General features: G+C 34.6%; 1 long non-coding RNA gene across 1 annotated transcript; it reads left to right on the top strand.

Moving 5' to 3' along the window:
* The first annotated feature begins 263 nt into the window (after nt 1-263).
* LOC108390147 (uncharacterized) lies at nt 264-18,314 on the top strand. Its single transcript, XR_001851438.3, has 3 exons — nt 264-351; nt 17,082-17,194; nt 17,890-18,314. It is a non-coding gene; the product is annotated as an uncharacterized lncRNA (long non-coding RNA).
* Nucleotides 18,315-20,610: the final 2,296 nt, after the last annotated feature.

Here is a 20,610-nt window from a genome sequence, read left to right on the forward strand (position 1 = left end):
AACCATTGAGAAATACAGTAGAAAGTAGGTCTGTATTTATCTGTTCTAAGTTCCCTTTTCTGTTTGTTGGTGATAGGAAGCCTGGATAAGGTTATTGCTGTGTTAGTAAAGGAGAGGCTCCAACACATGAACAGAAGGGCATGGGGAGCCTGGAATCATGTCAGTGGACAGCCGGAAGTAGTTTGGAATCCAAAATCTGCAGGTTGACCCAGAAGCCTGTGGCATATGCAATATTGGTCCTGCAGAGACATAAAACAAGGAAGCCAGTGTCAGGCTTCATGCCTCACAGCAGAAGAAATGAACAGAAATGGGCAGAACCTCTTCTCCAACATTTTCTACATTATAATGAAGGTAATATTAATAATAACATAGCTGTTAGCCATTTGGACTGATACTGATTCAGGAATTTTCAAATTTAGAGGGTAAGTTATTGAACTCAACATATATAGTTCCTTACCAGAAAAGTAAATGTCACAATCTGTCTTGATGAATTAATAGAAGGTTGAAGTAAGATCATAAAGGAGGTTTAGCAGAATACTTACTACACAGATTTCAGTAAATTATTGCCAAGGAACCAGTGACAATAAATTTTTGCCAAAGTATAGCCTTTAACTGTAGACAATATTATAAATAGCTTCCCTGCTTTTAAAAATATTACTCCAATAATTTCAAAATTTTAACCTAAGAACTCTATGAAGATGAACAACTACTTAAAAAGTAGATGGGCAATTTAAAAAAGTATGAAGTACAGAGGTATGTTTTATGGTTTTCAGGGCTGAAAATTAGATTTTATTTGCATGCATGACAATTAGTTTAGCTTAAAGGGTAAACCACTATATCAGATAAGTGCATTTTTTCTGGATTCATAATTTATTCATATTATTTTGCCACACAGCTGTCCATCCTTGTGAGAATTAAGTGCTTATTTCTCTTGTATTACGCAGGTTTTGTGCCAGACTGTCAGCTTATAAACAACACATCTGTATTGAAACTTTGTTTATTCTAATGTGAATCAAAAACTTCTAAGTTGCCAATCAAGATTTACCCATTTCAGATAGAATCTAGATGTAAGCTGTCTAGATGTACAAGATTCTACTATATTCAACTATTTTCTATTTACTAACAAATAGAAAAATAACAAAAAGAAGGTCATGCTACGATTGAAACCCACTTTTTTCAATTCAGATAACCATAAGCCAATAATCTTATCAATCTGAGAAATATAGAAAACATTAGGCATAGGTTCGATAAGATTTCCCATTACATGAAAAATGGTGACAAATAAATAGTATTTTATAATAATGAGGCAGAAAAAAAGAAATTAAAAGAGAATACAATTATTCAAGTTAAATTGTCGAATTTAGCAATCTAATTTCCTAGTGAATGGTGCTGTGGCCTCTTTAAGTGTCACAAATAACCCAGATCTTGACAGTTTTGTCTCATCAAAGTATTGTTTCCCATTCATAGAATCCCAGGAGTACAGGCAAAAAGGATTCAAATTGACACCTTGGTAAAATGTTAAACCCTTGGTGAGCTCCTATTTAGTTCCTTAAATCATTCAAAAAAGTAGCCAGCATCAGAAGGGATAGAAGCAATAAAATATTGGCCAAATCCTATCCACATGTAAGAACAGAGAGCTAAATGTATACATGTCATTATATAATTATCAACAGAAGTAAATGGAAGATCAAGGAATATGATCAAGATGTGCAAGTAATCTTACCATAAAAATTCAAACTATTTTATATAACAAAACATCGTCTAAATAGAACTAATCTATGCCTTAATCTTCCTGTAAATCTATCTCTTTATTTTTGGGGAACAGAATCCCTTTATTGTGTAAGAACTATTCTATTAAAGGTTTTCTAAAATGAAAAATGCCATTTAAAATGTTTTCTTTTTTCAAAGAGATCAAATTTAAACAACAAAAGCATAAAATACTATTGCATGGTGCCTTCTTAGCATTTGACATTTAGAGGCATGAATGATTGATAACTCCACTTTACCTAGCAGGGAGATTAATCTTTATGTAGATTCAAGAGTAGGAAGAAAGAGACATTCACATTTCTTGCTTTTATACTAGTACTGCTGTAAATTAGAAGTGTCTAAAAGTAATTTGTCAATTTATATGCATGGAAATAACTCTATTTTTGTTTAAATGTATTAACATTAAAGTTTCCCAAATAAGGTAACCACTGCATATTTGAAATACCATAAATTTATAACTCATTTCTATGAAGTTATCTTCTATCCTTTTATTGGCGATTTGCTGAGTAATTTAGCATGCTATTCAAGAACCATTGGACATTAATTTCAAAAATGAGTCATGGATAATGGAAACACTATGTTTTTACCTACAAATTTTACATGTGAAATTACCACATGCTCACAGTGAATATTAAGCAAAAACTGAGTTTACCATATAGTTGAAGAATGTTTTCAAAAAATTTCTTTTCATACTGAGCAATATGATTATAAAAGTAGTTTAATTTAGTAACTATTGTCAAAATGTCAATCTGACTACATTTTCAATCCATATTTTCAATTTCAATTGTTGAAATTTCTAACAAAATTTCAATCTAACCCATATCTCTACGCTATTTCCATAAATTTAATTTTATAAGTCATAAATTCCCTCACTGAAATCTAATGAACACAGGATTAATCAACAAGATAAATCTATATTCCTGTGATATGCTCTAGAGAAATGTTTAAAGGACTCTAATGAATGGAAAGGAACATGACAGTTAATCAAAATATATGAATGGAAATTCCTATATGAGGCCCTGGATAGATTCTGGGCAGCTCTCATCCCTCCCATTCGGAGTGATTCCGGTCAAGGTGACGGGACTGACATGACTAAGAGCAAATATATGGGCGAAGAAAAGAAGAGAACTTTTGAAGAGTGGAGGATCTTATTACTAAGGTCTGAAAAAGAAAGGAAAAGCAAGGGAATGTGGCATCATAGAAGCTAAGAAGATACCTCAAGAAAGAGGAATGATCAACTTCAACTTATAGTTGGAATAACATGAAGACAGAGAATTAACTATTTGGCAGACAATGCAGAGGTCATCTGTGACCTCATTAGGGAATTTTCACTGGACTCCTGGGGAAAAGCCAGACTAAAGAGAGAAGGGGAGAGTCAGTATAGAACAACGCTGTGAAGTGTTCATATAAGGAGGGGCAGGGAAATCCTAGCGATGGGTGGAGGCTGATGTGGTCAAGAAAAGTTTTTTTTTCTTTTTTTTCTTTTTTTTTTAATGTATTTTGTTTTATTTTTTTTTTTTGAGAGGGCATCTCTCATATTTATACTTGATTTATATGTGGATCCCACATTTCTCCCTTTATTATTATTATTTTTTTATTTTTAATAAAATGCTGAAGTGGTAGGTAGATGCAAGATAAAGGTAGAAAACATAGTTTAGTGTTGTAAGAGAGCAGATGTAGATGATCAGGTGTGTGCCTGCAGACTATGTGTTAATCCAAGCTAGACAAGGGCAATAAAACATCCACGGATGCAGAAGATAAGAAAAGTTTTTTTTAAATCATTGCTTATTTATGTATGTGTTTAGTGGGTTTTTACTGACTCTGTTTTGTGTTTATTTTAACATGGGAGATAGTGGAGCATGCTGAAAAGAATAATCCAATTTATGATATAATTTAAAAGGGCACATAGAGCTACATTCCTGACCAAAAATAATTTTCCAACTATTTTTTATTGCACCTGCCTTTAGAGAGAGGAGGCATTCAGCATCATGCAAGGTGCCATTTAGAAAGCAGAGAGAGCGAACATTGCCTCCGGAATAGTTTACAGGGTGTGAAACTTTATTTACTGGGGTGCTGTTCGTTACCTCTTTTGCTCTTGGACCAAGAGCTAAAATCGACCCAACATGTGCTCTTCCTAAACTCCTACGTGGTCTTGTAGTGCGTCTGACCTGCCCTGCTTCTGATGTGCAGGTCAGAGCTAAAGAGTCGCAAATTCTTGCCACGAAGGGTCTTGATTCTCGAATAGTTGCTCTTTGCTCTCCTGACTAAAGAATTCTCCTCTGTACGGGAACATTCTCTCTTGCACCAAGCTTTGGTAAAAATGCACTACTTGAATAAATTTGAAAGTCAGGCAAATTAATATTGAGTATCACTTCTTCTTCACAACGATTTTGATTCTTACTATCCAGGTGACCTTCAAGCAAGCATTTCATTTTCCACTGGACAGCAAGATTCCATAATGTTATTGTGTCCACATGAGAGAAGAACGCTATTAGAAGATAAATAAATTGAACATTGGAACCGTTTATATAGTACAGTAGCAGACCAGCACATAAATTTGATATATGAAATAGAGAACCACTTAATACAGGATAGTGGAATAGCTAATTTTCCCTATGAAAAGTAATTTGCATTTTTTTCTGACTTTATAGTACACCAAAAACATATTCCAGGTCAATATATATGAAAACAAAACTTTGAATAGAAACAGATTTCTTCAGATGGAAAACCGAAACAATAAAATGTTAATAGGTTCCTATTTTCACTTTAGAAGCCACCTGGTAAGTTCAGGCCCCTGAGCTTCACATAGGTCTGTGAATTTGGAAGCTCTCAGTTCATGAACTTTTCTTATATGCACGACAAACTTAATAAATACGATGTATTGATTCAGTAATTTTAATTTCATTACTTCTGGAGTTTTGACAGCATCATAGACATTGAAATTCTTACTGTTCTTGAACATGACGGGCTTTTCTAAACTCTTCACCCACATGCCTGTCCATCTGCCTGGAAAGCCCGATCGTTTCTCCTCACACAAATTCTAAACTTTCAAAGATCACTTAAAACCCTCCTGTCATCTTTACATTACAGAATTAGTTGTGGTTGGTAATTTATCTGCTTACATGCCCACCTCCAGTCCTCTCTCTTTTTACTTAGAAATTTATTAATGCTTTGATTGCCTTTGGATTTCTGGAGGATAGTTCTTTATAGTTATGAAAATATGCATATAGGACCCAACTCCTTTTTTTTAAATAATACCATTAGAAAGGATGGCATTTTGTTCTGTTTCTTGGCAGTAATGCTCTGCTTACATCCTGACTATCTCCTTCTCTAGGAAATTAAACAGCCATCGCCTCACTGCTAGTTCTGACGTAAAACTATAAAAGAGAAATCTGGTAGAGTTTTTTCTGTTTAAACTTTCAATGATGAATTAAGTAAAAAGTGTTTCTAAACTCAAGATGATGCTTTTATAATCACAAAACTCATCACATTCTCCCCTAGAAAGTTTTCGAAGATACTGGTAAGGGAATATCTATTTATTAAATAAGAATAACTTATTCAAATATTGTGTACTACGAAGTATATCTCATTGTATTTATTTAATATTAAACCTAATATTAAACCTAATATTTAATATTAAGGTTCCTGCTACAATGTCTTCTCATGAAAGAATGTTTTATACACTTCATTATATTGACTAAACTAATTTACATGAAAAATGATACATTATTGATTCCTAAAATGTATCTTCTGTAGTTTTGGGGGTTTTTGGTTTTTAATGCAGGAAGAAAAAGCAAAAAAAAAGTTGTACAAAGATAATTATTATCTCTCTCTCAACTAGAAATATATTATTCCTAATGATGACTCTTCTATAAGAATAAGTTTACATAAAGAAATAAAACAGGCATATGCTATGATATACCACTACATTTATGCAAATTATAGCTGATTACTTAAGTAGGATTATAATTTAGTAAGTATCAGGAAAGAAATATTTACTCTACAGTCTTGCCAATTCTCCAATCTGGCTAAAAGAGCAGGTGACTCTGAGAAATGAACAGGTTACTCTTGATCTGAAGAGAGAAGGGGAGGTAAGAGTAAAGTCAATGAAACCGCATTGCGAAGTCAAAAATCATGGGATCTGAAGTCTAAACATAAGCAAGTTAGGTAAACTATTATACACATTATGTTTTATGGTTAAATAAAAAAAGTTATTTTTGTAGCCTAAATTAATCAATCATGATTAAAAATAATATTCTATATTCTTAAGGCCATACAATCTTAAAAATAACAGTAATAATGTAACTGCAAAAATATAACAAAACAGGACTTTTTCTTTTAAATTTCACTGCCTTAGAGTTCTATTATTTTTATAACCTTACTACTAAGATGTCTACAAATATTTAAGAAATGTGCAGTTAGGTGCTAATTTCCTCAGCTATTTGTTCCCCCCATCTTAATATGATATATGTAAGATGTAAGTTTTAACCTATTAAAACAAAAGGTATGCATTGTAACCATTTGCAGCAGAGATTGCTTCTAGGTACAAAAGCCAATGCTCTGCTATCACAAAAAAATGTATTCTCTTACTAAGGCAAGGAAGGATATGCTTTCACAAAAAAGAGACAAATAGGATCTTTGGATGACAAAGCAGGTAGATATTATTCTTTGGGGCCTTTACATGGTTTGAATTAATGTTAAGTTTTACAAACATAAGGAGAAATAGAACTGTCAGACTTATGGTTCAGAACAATGAGCTCAGAATTTGGAATACTCCACAGAGAGTAATTTACAAACATTTGAAATGTGTTCTTCTCAACACTGACCTCTACCATAAATGCTGAAAGAGGATGTTCTCACATATGGCAGGAGCTCGGCATGATGACATATCCTGCAGGACTTTTATTTTTTCCCCCCGAAGTAAAATATTTTTCGTTACAACTTTTTCTTTTTTCTTCTGATACATAAGGTTAGCTGGGGATGATTGAAAAGAAGCCTGAAATCGAGGTAGGCAGAGAGCCAAGAGGGTCAGGGAATGCATATTTTCCAACCTTGACTTTGGTTTGACTCAGTTCCAGAAGGGTTCTGTGAGCACGTCCTGGGGAGCATTACGACCCATTGATTTACTGCCCTGAAAAGCCTTTACCATAGTATGTGAAGGCTGCCACAGGATGTGAAAGCTGAGAGGCAACTCCCATAGGTTCTAGGCTACATGATGTGAAACGATGCATTTCTCTTGACTAGAACACATTCTCATTGTATTTTAAGTACAGATTATAACTGTTTGGATCTATGTCTTTATATATATTTAAGATCAATTTTAAAACATAATGAAATGAGTGCAGTTACAGAAAGGAAGTTGGGTTTTTTTGGTTGTGCTTTTTTTTTAATCAGTTAAAACATCCTGGCCACATATCTTCCCACTCAATAAACTACATTGAAATCAAGTAGAGTACTTTGACATGTCAGCATCCACTTAGTGCCAAATTTATGTATTTTTTTATGCATTTAATTTTAACTCATACTAATTTGAGATTAGCTATAACAGAGTATCATAGATGGTTGGCTCACCAACATCATCAATTTATTTCTCATAATTCTGGATGCTGGAAAGTCCAAGATCAAGGCACTGGCATGTAGGGTGTGTGGTGAGAGCCCTGTCTTGGTTCATAGATGCCGATGTTTCGCTCTTCCTAAGGCTGGGGAAGGTGTAAAGGGGCTCTCTGGATGGGGACTACTTTATAAGGACCCTAATCCTCCTCATGAGGCTCTGCCTTCATGGCCTGATTATCCCCGAAAGGCCCCATGTCTCCAAATACCATCACAGTGGCATTAGATTTTAACATGTGAATTTTGGAGGGACACAAACATTTAGTCTATAGTAACATATTTAAAAGTATCACAACACACAGGCTCAGTGAAGTGATTTCTTTTCAAATGCTCATAGTCTGTTTAAGAAGAGGAAATAAAAAGCTAGGAGAAATTCTGTAAAGCCATATTTGAAGTAACAGCTTACAGATGGAAGGTTGTTAGAACTTGCTCTCTGCCTCATATAAGGATCCCTACAAGAGATTGTGTTTTATTAAACAGATTAATTTTGGATTTTTTTTGTTTTAGACCTAGTTTATCTGAAGGCAAATGGAAAACTGAATCCATACATTCAAATTTACTGTCTGTTATTACATTACTTAAAGTCCACATTGACAAATACCAAAAATAATGAAAACAATAAACTTCTATCCCTTGAACAAGTGGGTTATTATAGTTTATTAAATGCTAAGTTAAATATTTAGTCAAACCTCAGTTTGGTACTGGCACAAAAACAGACCCATAGACCAATGGAACAGATTAGAGAGCCCTAATATAAATCCAACCATATATGGTCAACTAATATATGATAAAGGAGCCATGGACATACAATGGGGAAATGACAGCCTCTTCAACAGCTGGTGTTGGCAAAACTGGACAGCTACATGTAAGAGAATGAAACTGGATTATTGTTTAACCACTTACACAAAAGGTAAACTCAAAATGGATTGAAGATTTCAATATAAGTCATGAAACCATAAAACTCTTAAAAGACAACATAAGCAAACATCTCCTGAATATAAGCATGAGCAACTTCTTTCTGAATGCATCTCCCCGGGCAAGGGAAACAAAAGCAAAATGAACTCATGGGACCACATCAAACTAAAAAGTTTCTGTACAGCAAAGGACACCATCGATAAACAAAAAGGCATCCTACAGTATGGGAGAATATATTTGAAAGTGACATATCTGACAAGGGGTTAACATCCAAAATATATAAAGAACTTATATGCCTTAACACCCAAAAAGCAAATAACCTGATTAACAAATGGGCAGAGGATATAAAGAGAACAGTTCGCCAAAGAAGAAATTCAGATGGCCAACAGACACATGAAAAGATGCTCCACATCACTAATTTGTGTGCAAATTAAAACCACAATGAGACATCACCTCACACCAGTAAGGATGACCAGCATCAAAAAGACCAAGAACAACAAATGCTGGCAAGGATGCAGAGAAAGGGGAACCCTTCTACACTGCTGGTGGGAATGTAAGCTAGTTCAACCATTGTGGAAAGCAATATGGAGGTTCCTCATAAAACTAAAAATAGAAATACCATTTGATCTGGGAATCCCACTCCTTGGAATTTACCCAAAGAATACAACTTCTCAGATTCGAAAAGACATATGCGCCCCTATGTTTATCGCAGCACTTTTTACAATAGCCAAGATATGGAAGCAACCTAAGTGTCCATCAGCAGATGAATGGATAAAGAAGATGTGGTACATATACACAATGGAATACTATTCAGCCATAAGAAAGAAACAAATCCTACCATTTGCAACAACATAGATGGAGCTGGAGGACATTATGCTCAGTGAAATAAGCCAGGCGGAGAAAGACAAATGCCAAATGATTTCCCTCATTTGTGGAGTATAACAATAAAGCAAAACTGAAGGAACAAAATAGCAGCAGACTCAGAGACTCCAAGAAGTGACTAGTGGTTACCAAAAGGGAGGGGTGTGGGAGGGCGGGTGGGGAGGGAGGGAGAAAGGGACTGAGGGGTGTTATGTTTAGTACACATGGTGTGGGGGATCAAGGGGAGAACAGTGTAGCACAGAGAAGACACATAGTGGATCTCTGGCATCTTGCTGCACTGATGGACAGTGACTGCATTGGGGTGTGGGTGGGGACTTGATAATATGGTAAATGTAGTAACCACATTGTTTTTGCATGTGAAACCTTCATAAGAGTGTATATCAATAATACCTTAATAAAAAATTTAAAAAATATATTTGGTCGAAACTAATGTTTAATTTTAGCATCTTTTACAAATCGTACTTGTTTTTATGAAGGTCATTTCTGCAACATTGTTCAATTTTAATAAGAATAATCATTGAGAAAAAGGTGATGCTAAGCAAGGTAAGTGCATAATTTCTTTATTTCTATGCTAATCTCTAATAACATTTCAAGTTAAGAGAAATGTCAGTTTTATAAATTGCTGGCAAGTGGTGGTTATTCAATGCGTTTTTCCAAAGTTATCTACACTAATTAGTGTCAACAGGCTTTGCTAAATTTCAACCAAAATCTCTTTTCATGTAAGATTTCTGAACCATTTATGTAGAGTGCAGTGTTAGCATATGTCACCAGCTGAATAATCTCAATGTTCAGGAAAAATGAGGAGTAATGTGTCACACCTCAGATATACTGAAACGTAATCTTTGGTGATGTAGCTAGAGTTGGCATTTTTAAACAACTCAGGTATACCCCAACATTTTGAAAACTGTGGGACTAATAATGAAGAAAACGGAGCTTGATATAAAATCAATTGGTGAGTAAATCTGGAATCTCACCAAAAACTTGGAAATAGGTATGAAGTTTTAACTAAACATTGTCTTGCTCTTGAAAAGTAAAATTTTTTGTAAACAGGGTGTCACATTAATAAGTACAGATATGTGGAATAAGAAAACTTAGCATGAGTCAGAGAAATATTAATGGATGCAAATTTAAGATTTTTTCTAATATGTATGTGAGATTATAATGAAAAAATCTACTGTACAGGCAATGCCAAAAAAATATGACAGAATAAAATTCCAGATGTCAGGCTTCTAATAAACTGAAAAGCTGCCTGGATAAAAAATTAATAACCAGGAGTTATAAACAACCATCTTTAACCATATAAATCACAATAGTACTTGGCAATAAGAGTTCAGTACTCTGAGTATTCCTGCCTGCTGAAGCAGAATTGCACATGCCTAAAAGCTTCAATTATAAACTATTTGAGGACAGAGGTAATGATACAAATGTATGTGGTAAGTGCATAGCACAAAATGAATCAGCTGAATGATAGGCTATCAGATTCTCAGGAATATTGCTCTGCTGCATAATCTGGTAGCGCATATAAATGAATCCTTCTGCAGGTAGGCTGGGGTGTGTGTGTGTGTGTGTGTGTGTGTGTGTGTGTGTGTGTGTGTGTGTGTGTGTGTGTGTGTGTGTGTGTGTGTGTGTGTGTGTATAATATATAATACGCTGAGACTTAAGCAGGAGGAATTCCTAAATGATATAAAGTGAACCTAAATTTAAGTATGGCATTTAAGATGAAAAGTTCTAAATCACGAACTGATTGAAAATTAGACCATTATCTGAAGGCACATATCATAGAGGGAAAAAATGAAATTTGAAAAAAGGACACTGGTAAATTATATGAATTATTTTAAACCAGTTAACATACACATTTTTAAGGTTTCTGACATTTGGCATTTTGTATTTATTCATCTAAGAAAAGAAACCTAATATGTAAGTGTAGGCTGAGTGTAATTTTTAACAACGTGGTCAACAATTCAATTCAAATATTATTCTAAAAGGCACACAAATGTGACAGAAGACATGAGGACATGTCTGTTATGTGAACAGAGGATGTTGAGATAAAGTCTGATGTGAGAAATCGCTGAAGTCCAAAAACAAGTCAAAAGCTTAACTGTAGAGAAATTTTTCATTCTCCAGCTGCTCTTTGGGAATTTCTTGATCTCCATAACTTACAATTTGAGGTTTAATGTCTGACAGAAGACAGGGGATAAGGTTTTATGTCCCTACAATACAATCAATGCCCCAGATAAGCCAGAAACCGTAGCGGGCTTCCTTTCTAGTAAAAGAATAGACTAAATATAATAATAAAAAGTGAAATACTCTGATGAGGTCTGTGTTCTAATGTGAAGGCAAAATAAATCTAAGTCTGCCCTCAGGCATGTTAGTTTTAAAAAGAAACACACATGCACACACAAAAGGGCCTAGTCAGGAAACCTCAAGTTGAATGAATACACACACACACACACACACAATTGAATTGTATAATTAATGTATTATTCAAAAATAATACATATTCACCAATAATATGTTTATTCAATAGATAGATATTGTTTCTGCAAAGACACAATCTTAAAACAGGACTCAGAACATTCACACAAATAATCAACTCAGTTATTTGACAATCCAGTAAAACCAGCATTCACAAACCCAAAATAAGATTCTTTGAAAGAAATATAACTGGAATACTCCCTAAGATTTATCTTCGCAAGAGCTAGGCAGAAGTTGCCAAAACCATGTGTAGGAAGGAAATGGGCACTGGTGCAATTAGAGTGGAGATGGAAACAATGATATTATGATCAAGTTTATGACAATACGAGTATATCCTATGATGGCATGAATGATTTCATGGAAATACTTAGTAAAAGTAACTCAAGAAGAAGTAAATTGAATCAGAAGTTTAAAATCTAGCAAGATTAAAACAAACATATATATCAGGACTGTATAATTAAACTGGAAGATTCTACTAACCAATAAAGGAAAAGGTAATTCCAAGCTATTCCAATTTTACAGTTGAATATAAAGAAGAAACACTTCCCAAATTATTTTATATGTCTTATATAATGTTAATATGAAATCCATGAGAGGAGACCCTAATAAAAGATCATTGCTGGCTAATTTCATTTAATAACTCAGAGGCAATAATTCTAAATATAGACTTAGTAAATTTAATCTTGTAATTTGTATTTTTTTAAAAACATCTAAAAAGACAGAAATGGGAAACATCACAGAAATTTAGGAATGGTTCATTATTAGAAAATCTATTAACATCATTCAGCACAGTAACTGGATAAATGAGGGAAATACCTGTGACCATAATAAATGCAGGGAGAAAACTGAGGAAAATTCCACTCCAACTCATGGGGGAAAAAAAAGAAAAGAAAAGTAACACATTCTTAGCTAAACAGTAACATAAGGAAATTACTTAACTGATACAGAGACCCTACACAACCATATTAAAATATTGTATTCAATTGCATTGTGCTGTTGATTATTACATCATGTTAGAAGCTGACCTTAAAAGTTAGTAATCAATCCTGAATACCTAATATCATAATTATTCTGCAAAAGTGCACTAGTGGCAAAGGGGAGCATGGTGAGAAAAAACTACAAATGTTAGAATGTCAAGGTTAGGAAATTACCAACAAGTGATAATTAGTCACATAAACTGTGACCATTGACAGAAAACTGGAGAGAACATACAGATAAATAATTGAAATAACAAGAGTGCAGCAAAGACACTATATATTTATATTCAGAAATCAATATAAAATTAATATAAAAAGAAAATGCAATGATTTGAAGTTAATAAAGTTGTGGAATAAATACAACAAAAAGATATAAAACTACTAAAACACATTTGTAAATGTACCTAAATAAATGTAGAGGAAAGTCTAACATGTGCACAAAAAATTTATGGCTTCTCAGGTTAATAAAATTTCAATTGAAACCCCATTATTTTTTCAAAAAATGAAAAATATTTTCTCAACAAAATGGAAATTTTGTTTTTTCTCAGTTGTATTTGATAAGCTAATTTTAAATGTTATATGAGAGGGTAAAGATCCCAAAATACTGAAGACAGTTTTGAATATAACAATGCTATGTGATATAACCTTCCAGGTATCAAGGCATCAAGACTAATTGTAAAACTATACTAATCATATCATTGGTTGGTACAAGGATAAATAAGAAATAATAAAGAACATCAAAATAAACCATTATATATGTGTATGGATACTTCATATATGAAAGGAGACATTACAGATGGTGGAAAATAAGCTGGGCTGATTTGTTAGGCACATGAGAAGCTCTGGTTACCATCTGACACCACACCCAGAGTCAATTTTCAATTATGTTCTTACATGCTTGTCTTTATGACAAGACAGAGAAGCGTTTCTTAATGAGGGCATTCAAAATAAAGGAAAAGACTGTTAAATTTAATCGCATTCTATTAAAAGAAAATTTTTTATTTCTACAATAACAGCTTAAAAGCAAAGGCAAATCACCTGTAATACTACTGAATGAAACGTTGCTGTTCAAAAATATAAAGAACTACTATAAACTGATATAAAAGATACATAATCTAATATAGAATAAAGGACAATATGTAAATATGCAATTTATAGAGGAAGAAGTCAGATGCCAGTTAGCATGAAAAAAATACCTTTCTCTGGCTCTCAGGACAGTAGAAATTAATAATTGAAATAACAAGAGTGGAGCAAAAACAACGAGAGTCCAACAAAAGTAGGAATTAAAGTCACAGAGATACATTTGAAACTCTTTAGATAGGCAAACATTAGAAAGCTTTAAAGTGACACTTTTTCCAAGAGTGTGAAGAAACAGAATTTCTACTACATTTTTTGATGAAGGTGTAAATTGAACAATCATTTTGGAGAACAATATAGCAAAGTCAAGGAAGTGAAGATGTGTACCCCAGAGAAACTCTTGGGAATGTGATTGGAATGTGCAAGAATGCTAATAGCAATATTGTAACAGGGAAACCTAGAAACAGTCTAGATCTTCGCTAACATTCAATTTAAAAATTACGTAAGGTTTACCACAGGTTTCTCCACTATTTGAAAGTAGAGCATTCCTGTGAAACTTCTTGTAAAAGCAAAGAAGCAATTACAAAGAAATATTAACTTATCTGGAAAATTATCTTAGTATTCCCAGACCTGAAAAGTAACCTATCTTAGGCTTTTCTGATACCTTAGGACACATCTTGCTAATCAACACACATTAAAAAAATCAAGATAAAGCATAGATGGGCACAGACATAGTTCAAAACTATGGCTGCTGAGGCTGAGACATTGAGCTGGGAGGTGCCACTCTCGCTGCTTGGGGTGACCCTGCCTGTGTACTGGCTCACTGCAAAACAAATGCTAAACACTCTTTTTTGCTTTTTGCCTTTTATCACAAAAGTAAGAGTCCTCTTCCTTCAGTTAGGAAGGAAGGCCTACCATGAACCTTCAAAAAGTGGGGGATGTGTGTAAATACATAACCTGCAACATGAATTCATAGTGAAAGCAAATGGGCATCCTCTATCCATGCATATGAATCTTTGAAATTATTGAGCAAAAAATAGAAGCAATTTGAAGTATACATGAAGAGTCTAAAAGCATGCAAAATAGTGTAACCAGTTTAGAGAAAAGTAGGTAGAAAATTTTAAGACTAGCATAGAAGTGAAAGACACCAAATTCAGATAATGTCTAGTCTTTCAAGGTTGAAGAAAGCTCATGATTCTAGAGAAGTCCACATAGGGCTTCTATTTTCTCTATGATTTTTGTTTGCTTTAGCTGGGAGTTAGATGCATGGGCATTTATTATTTTATGCAGCATACCTTTTATGTTTGAAATATTTAATAATAAAAAGAATAGGTTATAATTCATAACCACAGCTTTTAAAAACCCTGTGTGGTTTCATAAATATTCAAGTGATACTTTTCAAAGTAGATTGTGAAATGCTTTATAAACCAAATATGTCCATCTGGAAATAACCCTTGCTCTTTGTCACCACCGTAACAGAGCAAAAAATATTGTGTGCCTTTAACGCACACATGCCTACAAATTAATGGTATCTCCTGCACTTAAACACATGTAACCATAAATTTCCAGTATCAATCATGTAAAAGGAAATTGGTAACTGACTGAGATGGAAAGCATTCAATACATGTTATGTCACTTTAATTATATTTAGGTGTATAAAAATATTTTGAGTTTAGAAGATCGGTTACAATACTATCAAATTCTGTATTAATGATGGCACTGTCCTATCTGCAAACATCCTCTATTAAATTGTAAAACAGCAAAAGATATATAAATTTATTATAAAAGAAATGTTCATGGCTTCAAGTTTGTTTAAAACTATTTGGTTTCTGAATGGCAAAGTAATCTACATGTATTGATCATCCATCCACACATTCCTGTATTTTTTGAGCACTTACTGCATGATAAGCTCTGCTGTATGCTTGCAGGAAATCATGATAAATTCACCAAAAAGGTCAATGACCATACTTATTCTCTCCAGTGGAAATAGGTAGTCAATAAACATATCAGAAAGGTTACTTTTAGTCATAAGTTCTATGAAGAAAAATACAACGAAGTCAAAGAAATAGGATTAAAGGTCGTAGAGGTGAAATTAATTTCTATGTGCAAAGCCGGAAAAGCACCATAAAGAAGTCTCATTTGGTCTGTGATGGGAATAATGAAAATGAGCCATGAATGAGATCTGTGGCACAAAATAAGATCAGCTTTTGCAAACCTCTGAGAATTGGACAAGTGGCATCTTTAAGGGAAGGAAAAGATACCATTACGAAAGATGTCGGAAAGGTTTGCCAACTCATCTAGCTTGACAGAGGTAATTGCGGAAGAAGTCCCTTGACGAGTTAAAGATGGTAACAGCGTGATCTGATGTACATTGCAGAGGTGTTAACCTGGTTTCTAGAGGCGGTGAGAGCTGTTAGCAGGGATTCTGGAATGGCCTGTGTAGATGGGGGCAGTGTCTAGTACAATGGGAATAGAGGTAGACGCGTCTGTAAAGTCAACAGGACTTGCCACTGGCCTGAAAACTATGTTCACTGGTAAAACAAGGGATTTAAGGTTTATTTTGTTGCATCTGCATTTGAGTTTGGGTCTGAGGTGATGTGTCTCTGGCGTTGTGTTAGCTGCATACAGGTAAGGAGATTAATAATATAAGGTAATACAGAGTGAAAGCCTTTGTATAGGGTTTTCAGGTTAAAGGTTGTTCTCTTAAATTAAAAAAATAAAACTATTCAGAAGTATGTATACTGTTGCCTAACTACTTGGGTGGCATTTCTAGTCAAAAATCTGTTGTACCAAGAGTTGTTTACAGAATAAAATGGAGGGAAATAAACCACCATAAGGTCTAGCACTGTATCCCGTAACACATGCAGTTACAGAGAACATTAGCTAAAGCTACAGAATGCGTAGATAAGAGCTATGAACTTTAAGTTTCTCTTTGAACAACTGTAGGCAAATTCCAAATGTTGTGTAGCTACTAAAAATGCCCTAAAACAATTAACTAACTTTTCTGACAGACTGATGAGGACAGAAGGGGATCAATAAATAATGAAAAGCAATAATAGAAGAGGATATGGATATTCCCGGGAAAGCAATGATACTCTTAGCCACACATAATCAAGAATGTCATTGATTCCTCAGGAAGATGAAACTAGAGGTATCAAGGGTGTCATTCCACATGTCATCTGGGGTTCACTGTTTTCATTCTTGCACAAATTAACTTTCCAAACCATTTTGTTCCCAGAAAGGGTTCCAATTATCTTCAAATCTTGGTTGTCATTCTAAAGTTTGGAATTTAAAGAACAAAACAACAACAGAGGGTTAGGTACTGCTAAATGCAATTCATTTTCATTGAATTATATGGATCCGAACTGTTATTTGTAGAGAAAAAATTGGATGCTGTGATTGGACAAGCATGGTGCCGGCACATCTTACAGAAAGAAGACTCACTAACTGTATTAACATTCCCCCATCGCCAATCTCTGAAGACAATGGCAGTAAGTTGTCCATGCTTCAACAAATCCTACAATTCTAGCAACCTTCATATGGCTCATGGATGTCCACTGACATGGATGACCAGGCCTTTTTGTCCCCTGCTTCCCTAAAATCTGTTGCCTTTCCCATCAACTCATTTCAGTGAAACCTGCTCATGAGCATATATTGAATTTGCTCTACTATGAAATAATCAATTTGATATCAGTCGCTTTGTCTGACAATTTTGCCCATAGTAAGAGATAAATGTCAGCCACTTACACTATTATATAACATTATTACTGTTATTATGATTATTATGTTATTTTTTTTCCTTCCCACTCTCCTGCTTTTCCAGCTTGCCTGTTCAGCAACACTATTCTTCAGCTGATCAAGAAAGGCAACCTTAAGCCTTTTAAAAAAATTATTCCTCCACTAGCCTCTTATAGTCTTCATACCTTTCCTTGTGCAGTGTGACACATAACTTCTGTAAACCGAGATCACACTATACATATTTTCAACTGCTGTATGGTCCTATTTCCCTTCTTCTTCACCATGTGGATGAAAAACAGCATGATTCCAAACTGCTGCCCTCTCCATCCTTTTATCTCAGCTGCTCCTTGAACAAATTCATGACTACCAAACTTGCAGCATGATGAATTTGTGTACTCAGAAGTTCATGTTCCCATTTTCCATCATTTCTATTCTTTTTAAAATTCAGCCTCCATCTCACTCTGTCAGCGGAGGGACTCGCCTACTTCATAAGGTGAAAAAGTTTACCATGAAGAAATCTTCATCACATGAACCTTCAAGTCCACAAATGCAGAGCATCTCGAGGTGGTTGCAAAAATAGGTAATAAAGCTGGCTTACCCTGGCTTCAAATTCTTTCTTTACAGTATACTATTTTACCTTCCCTAGGTCTCAGTTACCACATGTGTAAAATACAGGTAATATTTTAAACTACTATTAAAGAAGATATAAAAAATGTTGGAACACTGCTGTGCAAAGTATGCCTGTCATAAATGTTGCCATTGTTATATTATGATTCCCATTGCTTGTGCCCATTTTCCTTCCTCTCTTCCTTCTTTCCGCCTCTATGGCTGTGCTAAGAGCTATTAACTCGACCTGTGGTTAAGACTCAATAATCTCCTGTTCAATTATTTCAAGAACCTTTCGACAGAAATTCCCAGCCCTTACTTCTGTATATTCAAGGTCTTCTTCTCTGGTGACCCTTTCCCACTCCTCATTTATATAAGCTTCTGCTGCTCCATTTTAGAAAATTCCCACAAGCTCTTCACCTGTTACTATGCTCCCAAATCAGAGCTGAAATTTTTGAAGAAGTTGCTTTCCTCTTGTATTCTGGGATCACACTCCAATCTTTCCCGTTAGCACCTCTTCTACATGGCCTGGAACAGTCCAAATCCTGGGGGACGGGGCTCTCTCTGCTGCAGAGCCTAAGGTGCACTTTCGTGTCTAGGTCTTGAGAAAACTACACAGCAACAGGAAAAGCTTACTCAGCACTTCCTTTGTCTGTGGTGCCTCCTCCAGATTTCCTCTTTCGCATCCTTGGGGTGTCGGCATTACCTCTTTTCTCTATCTTAACATCAAACAATGCAGTTTCCTTGTGTCACTGTGGTTCTCTGTCTCTATATTCTTCTAAGAAATTGTGTCTACTAGTGTGGATTCAGTTATTATTTATATGCTGATCACTTCTATTCTGAATCCCAGACCCATAAGACCAAATGTCTGACTGTACAATACTGCTTCTACTTGATAATTTTACAGAAATATTAAAACTCTTTCTCTAACTATACAAACACACAGATATGTTCTGTTATGTATAATATATATAGTACATAATTATTTACATGTTAGACACATATAAACATATGTGCTTTACATATGCACATACATAAAATCAAACTTACCAGTATAACCCCAAAGCAGTTATTCATTTTTCTCTTGTATCATTATATATAGCAAAGAATTATGTTTTATTTCTCCCCCCTTAAACAACACCCGGAATTCTGCAAAGATCATGTTTCTATACCTTGTAAGGACATAGTGAGTTTCTCCATTCATCCAGTCATGTACCTATTCCCACCACCCTAATTTAAGCCATAAATTTTAGCCAGGATTTCTACAGTAGTCTCTACTTACTCTAAATCTGAATTTGGCCTATGTTGATTCATTTCTCATTTTACACCCAGAAAGATCTTTTGTGAAATGAAAATTTAGATGAAGTTTCTCTGCTGTTTAAATCATTCCATCATTGCCCACTGGATATTCAAAATCTTTAGGATGGTTTACAAGGGCCACTGTTATCTGTGCTTGGAATACCTCTTCAGCATCACAAAGATTTATTAAATTTTAGAGGAGTTCATAATGATACTCAAAAAAAGGAAGAGAGCAAAAAAATAAATTCCATCACAACCACCGTCAACAGCACATGAATCTGTAACTATTGGCAGAAATTAATGAACCGATTCCTTACAATGAATATTGATGATTATGAGGAAAGATTAAGAAGTTAATTTGCGTTTTTTATGTGAGTCCCAGATTCCAATGAGAGACAGTTTAACCTAAGCAAACTTAAAAAGTAATTGATTCAGACAACTCTTATCAATGGAGTTAATTTCATTAAGTAAAATGGGAAACTGGGTATTTGCCAGCCACACTATCATCCTGCAGTTTGCTTTGCCAGCTATAAGAGAACAAAAGCAGCCTTACAAAGAGGCGTTGGGCTGTTACCATGTGAATTCAGTGACTAATTTTAGCATCACAGACCACTAGGTCTGGAATCACATTACCTGCTTGCTGATCTCAAGCAATACAAGTTACACAGCACCACCAACTAAATACTCTAGGAAAAAGTTACATCTAAATACAATCAAGACTTCAGTTTGAATTTACAGTTTCCCGAAGACACAAGGATAGAGGGATAATTTAAACAACAACATGAGGGACTAACCAGACACTCAGAAAGTCAGTCATCACAGAGGACCATCTGAGTCTCCAAGTTGAGGCCATGAAAAATAAAGAATGGAGACCATTACAGATTGAAGGAGAATTGAAAGACATAACAAGTTGCAAGGTTTACACATTTTGCTTATTTGAGCAACTCAAATGTAAAATACTCTTTTAAAGACAAACATGGACATTTCCATAAGGATGAAATAATTTCATAATATTAAGGAATTCTAATTTTTAGGTCCAATAATGTTCTTTTGGTTATGTCATGAAATGTTCTAATTTTATAGACTTGTATCTACAGATGACTATCACCTTTCAGAGCAGCCCACAGTGAGATGGGAGAACATGTTGTCCATTGGTGGGAAACGTCCACTTCTGTGTGAACCTTGCTCACTATTCCTTCAGTTTTCCAAACATTAGTGTGCACACATTGTTTCCAGAAGCTGACACATATCCTGAATGCTAGAT

Source organism: Manis javanica, chromosome 9 (genome assembly GCF_040802235.1).
Source record: "Manis javanica isolate MJ-LG chromosome 9, MJ_LKY, whole genome shotgun sequence".
NCBI lineage: Eukaryota > Metazoa > Chordata > Mammalia > Pholidota > Manidae > Manis > Manis javanica.